A 6,457-nucleotide genomic window follows, 5' to 3' on the forward strand; every position below is an offset into this window, starting at 1 on the left:
AGAGAGAGACATAGAGACAGAAAGCGAGAAATCACCCCCCAGGGAGGATGGTCACGCCACAATCCCTTCTTCTCCATTCTCCTCTCGGGATCTTGGGCACACACGCACACGCACCCAGCGTGAGTTTTAAGCCACCGGGTCCGGGACACGAAGCATGGTCGACTACATGGGAGTCCAACGACATAGCCGTTATGCTAACTGCTGGTTCCCTGGCCTGTGTTTTTTGGAAGCGCTGGGCTGTGCTTTCATCTAGCTGAAACATGTATGCGTAAAGAAGCTCAGGAGGGGATAAAATTGGGAATGAGGCTGAAGCCGCCTGGCAGAGGGCCTGGATGACTCTGAGATAGGCCACCTGGTCTCTGAGACCATGGGGAGGCACAGGAGGAGACTCTATTCTCCTCTCAGGATTTTTGGGCATGCCCACACATATGTCCGGCATGCTTTTCAAGCCACTGGTCTGGGATTTGAATGACCCCATTGGCCATGTGGTTTTTGGGCATGCCCACACATATGTCCGGCATGCTTTTCAAGCCACTGGGTCTGGGATTTGAATGACCCCGTTAGCCATGTGGGAGTCAGCACCACGTGGATCCACCATCTGGGATCCAGCAGTCCACACCACCTGCTGGCCCTCTTTTATTCTTTGGTAGCAGTAACAAAGCACAACACAATGAAACAAAACCCCAAAACCCCTTCATGATAGCACACACAGGTTCAGACCTCTAAACCGCCAGCGATGTGTTCCTGGCGGGGTCTCTGTCCTCGTTGGTCCCCTCCACCTGCACTCTCAGTGCTTCCACCACCTTCCATCTGAGGACTGCATTCACGCATCTGCCAAAAAGTAACCTTTCCCAGGACACTACCGGGGACAAAGCCTCCATTCTTTCTGGTTTTCTTCTAGCCAGATCCCAAACGAGATTGTGCTTAATTCTTTATTACTTGATCTCATTTATTCATTTACATCATGCTTACCATGCGCAGATATTGGTCCAATACATCGGTCTAAGTAGTAACTCACTGAGTCCTCGAAACGATCCATACTAACCACTGCTAACCCCGCTTCACAGAAGAGGAAGTCGAGGCTCATACAGATGAAATGACCGTCCCAAAGTCTCAAGATTAGTGAGTGACGGAACACAACGTTGAACCTAAGTAGTGTGCACTCTTAAACCTGTGCTAAGCGTTGGCAAACTCGTTCTGTAAAGAGCCAGACCGAATTTTAGATATGGAAGGCCACGTACCGTCTCTGTCCCCACTACTCAGCTCTACTGCTGTGGTGCAGGAGCAGCCATGGGCACTACGTGCGTGAGTGGGTGTGACTGTGTGCCAGTAAAACTTTATTTTGCTTACTTCGTCTTTATTCACAATAGAGCATGCATGTGTGTACGAGAGAGAAAGAGAGAGAGAAGCACCCTCCATAGGGTCTGGTCATGCCACAACCCCCTTCCCCCAGCCCCCGAGTCTGTCCGATTTTGGGCATGTATGTGTGTACCTGGTACGTTTCAGATGGACCTAGCTGGGCATTCAAAATGCATTTGCCACGTGGGATCTGGCTTCTCTTAAGCAGCGCATTACTGATGTACCAAGGAGCTGGTCTAAAACTTTATTTATGGTCACTGAAATGTGAATTTCATGCCTTTTTATTTTTTCCTTCTTTCTTTCTTCTTCTTTTTTTTTTTTTAAGCTTTTGATATAGGGTGTGTACACTCACCTGAATCAGAGAGGTGGACAGAGAAAAGTGAGACATTGTCCCCCAGGGGGGATGGTCATACTGCAAACCCTTCTCCAGTCTGGAGGATTTGGGGCACACAGGCATATGCACCCAGTGTTTTTCAAGCCTCTGGGTCCAGGACTGACACTGTAAAGTCAGCCATGCAGGATCCAGCGGCCTAGCCACCATATCAGCAGCTGGCCCCGTACCTCCTTCTTGTTTCCTTCCTTCCCTTCCCTTCCCTTTCCTTCCCTTCCCTTTCCTTTCCTTTCCTTTCCTTCCCTTCCCTTCCCTTCCCTTTCCTTTGCTCTCCTTTCCTTTCCTTTCCTTTCCTTTCCTTCCCTTCCCTTTCCTTTCCTTTCCTTTCCTTTCCTTTCCTTTCCTTTCCTTTCCTTTCCTTTCCTTTCCTTTCCTTTTCCTTCTTTTCTTTTCTTCTTTTTTATGACAGAGAGAGGGAGAATGGGTAGGAGAGAGCAGGGTGAGGGGAGACAGAAAGAGGCGTCTCTTTTGACAGAGTCTGGCCACGTCACAACCCTCCTGCCCCAAACGCAGCCAGCTGGGATGGCAGGCGCACATCCTTGCCTGGCCCTTCAGGCTGTGCCGAGAACTGTGGTTCGCCACAGCCCCCGAGCAGCAGCGCTCTCCCTGTGCCACTGCGGCTGGGCATCATATCGTTTTCAATGTCATGAAACAGTTCTCTTTTGTGATTTTCTCCCCTAAGCATTTAAAACTATAAAATCCATTCTTAGCTCAGAGGTCAGACAAAAACAGGTGGCGAGCCAGATTTGGCCTGCAGGCCGCAGTTCCGCTGACTCTGCTATGGCTCTCATCTGCGCCTCCTGCTCATCCCCTTTTCTCCATTTCCAGCCCAAGACCTCGCAGTCTAGAGAGGTCAATGACTTGCCCAAGGTTAGATCGTCAATAGGCGGAGAGTCAGGATTTGCACCCAGGTATGTCTTGACCCCAGAGGCTGCGGGGGCATGAGAGCTGACGCAGGTGGACAGGCAGCAGGACTGAGCTGGGGGTATCAGTGCTGCCTAACCTGGCCCGAAGACATCCATCCACCACCAAGAACTGGCAGAACCGGTCCCCACCAGCCCCTCAGGAACTGAGTGCAAGAGTCTGGGCCTCTCAGCCCTGATCCACCACTGTGGTCCCATTTTCACACCTTCCTGGACTGGGCAGTGTACAGGTTATTTGCCTAAAGAGAAATGTGGAGCTCAGAGAGCTCCAGCAGCTTGCTCAAGATTGCACAGCAAGTTAATGGACTTGTAAGCCACTGATGTGCTCTGAACCCCACGCCTGGAGCCAGAGCCCCGGAAAAACCCAGAGACTGTCTTGACTTGGTCTGATCTTGCTAACCACAGCCATTAGGCAGGGCAGATGGGTACGCAAGGGCCCTGAGCTCCCACTGGTGAAAGCACTTTAGCTCTAGCCTGGTCAAGACTGGGTAAAGATGGGGAGGAGTGGGGGAGAGGAGAGGGAGAGAGAACAGGAGAGGGTGAGAACAAGCTGAAGGGCAGAAGGGAGGCAGAGAGAGACAGAGAGGGGCATGGAGTCAGAGGCCCAGGCACGCCCGCGCGCACACACATGCACAACATACACAGAAAGAGATCCTCGGAGAGCTGTTTTTCTGAACCAGAACCCCATTTCCCAATGTTGTAGACCCAGAAAAGCCCACAGATCTGCAGAACATCTCTTCCCATGACTTATTGTTTATATTTACTAATTTTGTCTTTTCCATGTTTTTCTCCTCGGCAATGATTTTGAAATTTTTCTAATTACCATGTGTGCTCAACAGAGAGTGACAAAGAGACAGAGAGAGAGAGAGAGAAACCACCCCAATGAGGCACGGTCACGCCCCACAGTCCCTTCTCTTCCTTTTCTCCATCCTGTTGGGATTTAGGGTACGCATGCACACACACTCCCAGTGTTTTTCAAGCCACAGGACGGGGATTCAGACCACAGTTCTTCCTTAACCTTAGGCCATGGGGCCAGCCCATGTCTTTTCCAGGTTACTACAACCTTGATTTTGTTCAGACCAGTGAGCTGGGCCGTGAGGTGGGCAGTGTGCAGGTTATTTGCCTAAAGAGAAATGTGGAGCTCAGAGAGCTCCAGCAGCTTGCTCAAGATTGCACAGTTAATGGTGAAACCGGGACCAAGGATCAGACTACTGACTCCCAGTGCAATGTGTCTACTGTAAACCACACCCAGGGACCAAGGGGACACTGAAGGCGAGGAGTTTTACCTCCTCTCGTCCTTCGTTCAGTGAGCCTGTAAAGTCTCTTTTGACAAAGACATGTGCCGCGGTTTGCACACGGATTGTCCTCACTGACACTCCTGCTGAGATCCGACTCCCCGCATGGCAATATTGGGAGCCTATGAGGTGATTAGGGCGTGATGAAGGATTCCTGTCTTTTTTTTTTTTTTTCTTTTTTTTTTGGAGAGGTTTTTGCTACAGGGCATGTGTGCTTGCCCAAAAGACACAGAGAGAGAGACAGAGAGACAGAAAGAGAGAAATCCCCCCCCACCAGGGGGGATGGCCACACCACAATCGCTTCTCCTCCATTCTCCTCTCTGGATCTTGGGCACACACACACACGCACCCAATGTGAGTTTAAGCCACCGGGTCCAGGACTTGAACCGCAGTCGACTACATGGGTGTCCGGTGATATAGCCATTATGCTAACTGCTGGTCCCAGGGATTCCTGCCTTTCTGAGGGGAGAGGTGAGTTAGGTCTCCCTGAGTGGATCAGTTCTTGTGAGAAATACGTTGCCGTACCTTGGATTTTTGTGTTTTGCCTTTTTGCACACACTCGCTTCCCCTTCTGTGTCTCCGCCATGTTTGACGCAGTGCAGAGCCCTCATCAGAAGCTGCCAGACATGGCCGCCCAACCGTGAATAGCCCAGCCTTCAGACTATAAGAAAGAAAGTCCTTTTCTTGGTGAATTACCGGGTCTCGGGTCATCTGTTAAAGCAACACAAAGGAGACTGAAGACAAAACGACAATGCCACAGTGTATCTGAACTTGAGCAAAGCAGTGGACAACACCCTCGTGGTCAGAGCGGCAGGCTGCTTCCGGGGAGTGGGGAAGGGAAAAGACCTCTCTCACATGGTCACAGTCAAGCCTGGACCTCCAGCCCTTCGTGTACGTCTACACGCGCAGACTGGTTCATTTCTCAGTGTTGCCACGATAGCGTGCCAGGGCAGCTAGGCACGGTCAGTTGCAAACCCACCCTAGAAGTGCTGGCCTCTGAGCTCTTGCGCTCTCCAGGGTGTACCCACGGGTAGCTCTTGGTTCGAGACTGTGTAGCATCCATTCCTTCTCCTGAAAACACCTGCCTCCGGGAAGGGCATGGTCTCTTCCATGGCAGGGAGCGGGGTCTTTCTGGCCCTGACTTCCACTACTGGTCTCCAACTGAAGCCAAAGGGTCAGCTCCTTCCTCTGGGGTGAGTCAGGGGGAGACACGTGACCCAAGGTGCTATTTTCCAGAACACTGCCTCTTGCAAGGATGGGGAATGGTTTCTGGCCATTGTTTGTGGCGATAGTGGTCGTGGAGGGGTCATTTACAACATCCTGACTTCCGTCCCTGCTAAGGCGATGACTTTTTCCTGCTTCCTGCTTCTTGGGCTTTCAGCATTTCCTCCATCCGTGCTGATCCAGGTTAAAGCTGTGCTTCTAGTCATTCATTCATTGTCTGAGTGTCTGCCGGTGATCTCCAAAAGAAATTTTAAAAACTGTTTGTTTTAGTTCCTGGTGCTTCCACCAAGAACCCTGTCTGACACCGTCCTCAAGGACAGAGGACCTCTCCCTCTCTCTCTTCCAACAGGTGCCCCAATTCACTCCCCCAGGATAGTTTGGGTCTCCCGGGAGAAATCTCCTCCTTGCCTGATTTAAATCTTCACAAGGAAAAAAAAAAAAGACACAAAAGAATATGCTCCCCAAATGTTGGCAGTAGTTCCGGGTGGCGAGATTCTGGAAGCTTTAATTTCCCCCTTTGTGCGCATCTGCGTCCCCTGAAAAGAAATGTATGTCACGTCTGTATGCTCTATTTATTATTAAGAACAGTGTTTATGTGTGTGTTTCTTTCCTTGCAATTAGAAAACTGAGACATCGAGAAACGGCAGTGAGACTCTTGTTCATGCTGAAGGAGTCTCTCCAGGGGGTGTCCTTGCGAAGGAGACGTGGTCAGCATCTTGGAACTGCCTCCTGGTTGCTATCACCCCTGGTATGGGTGTATTTATTGACTCAACCAAGGGCTGATAGCCCAGTCGGCTTTGTAGTATGCCAAAGGACTTCAGGCGCATTCTTATCACTCTTGGGCCCTGGTCTTCCCACATGCACAAGGAGAGGCAGGAACTAGGTGACCTCTAGGAGTTCTCTAGTGCAGTTCTGCAGCCCTGTTGGAGATCGGTGCCTGGTGGAGGCAGCGCCCAGAGGTGAGGTGGGACTCACTCTGGTGGGGAGTGCTTTTGGATCTTACGTAGGCAGTGCTCTCTGAGCTGCCCAGGACCAAAACTCACCTGAACTAGCTTCAGAAAAAAAGACATTCATTGGCTTAGGTAACTGAAACATTTAGGTCCAGATTCAGGATTGGTTGGATCAAGGGAGTCAAAGGGTGTCATCAGGACTCGGTCTCTTTGAGCCTTTTCTTCTGTTTCTTTTGCCTGCTTCATTTTCAGGCAGGTTTTTTCTAAGCAAAGGCGGATGGTGACTGGTAGTCCCTGGCTCCTGTCTCACCGTCA

The 6,457-nt window shown here is 50.8% G+C and overlaps 1 pseudogene; it reads right to left on the reverse strand.

The window, feature by feature from the left end:
* Positions 1-4,554, reverse strand: part of LOC102500700 (40S ribosomal protein S8 pseudogene) — an 8,513-nt pseudogene extending 3,959 nt beyond the window's left edge.
* Positions 4,555-6,457: the final 1,903 nt, after the last annotated feature.

Source organism: Tupaia chinensis, unplaced genomic scaffold, assembly GCF_000334495.1.
Source record: "Tupaia chinensis unplaced genomic scaffold, TupChi_1.0 Scaffold000303_1, whole genome shotgun sequence".
NCBI lineage: Eukaryota > Metazoa > Chordata > Mammalia > Scandentia > Tupaiidae > Tupaia > Tupaia belangeri.